This window comes from Danio aesculapii, chromosome 11 (genome assembly GCF_903798145.1).
Source record: "Danio aesculapii chromosome 11, fDanAes4.1, whole genome shotgun sequence".
NCBI classification, from domain to species: domain Eukaryota; kingdom Metazoa; phylum Chordata; class Actinopteri; order Cypriniformes; family Danionidae; genus Danio; species Danio aesculapii.
In genome coordinates, this window is record NC_079445.1 from 500,001 (window position 1) to 500,758 (window position 758).

Genomic DNA, 758 nt, shown 5'->3' on the forward strand with positions numbered 1-758 from the left:
TATTCTTTAAGACACTTCTATACAGCTTAAAGTGACATTTAAAGGCTTATCCAGGTTAATTAGGTTAAATAAGCAGGTTAGGGTAATTAGGCGTCATTGTATAATGATGGTTTGTTCTGTAGACTATCGAAACAAATATAGCTTAAAGGGGCTTATAATATTGACCTTAAAATAGTTTAAAAAATTAAAAACTGCTTTTATTCTAGCCAAAATAAATCAAATAAGAGTTTCTCCAGTAGAAAAAATATTATCAGACATACTGTGAAAATTTCCTTGCTCTGTTAAACATCATTTGGGAAATATAAAAAAAAAAAACTAAATTAAAAGGGGGGCTAATAATTCTGACTTTAACTATTTTCTTTAGAAACACCACTAAAAAATAATTCACTGGACTTACTAAATTTTGTAAGGTTTTGTAAGTTGTTGTAAACAGTTTATATAGACTGATTTTAAACAATTTAGTAATGTTCAACTTGTATAAATTGTGTACCATAATTTGCAATGAACCATTTTTTCAGTGTGTAATATTGTGTGTGTTTTTGAATTTAACTTAATTTCATCATAAACAGATTTAAAGGTATAATATGCATTACTGAGTGATATTAAATAAAACAAATGTTGAACTGTTTTGTTTTGACTCCAGCATTTTATTATAATTTATCAGAAAATATTCACAGTGTAAAATGAAAGAACGGTATTTTCTATTATATTTTCTTCAGGAGAAATAAATAATAATAATACTAATAATAATAATAATA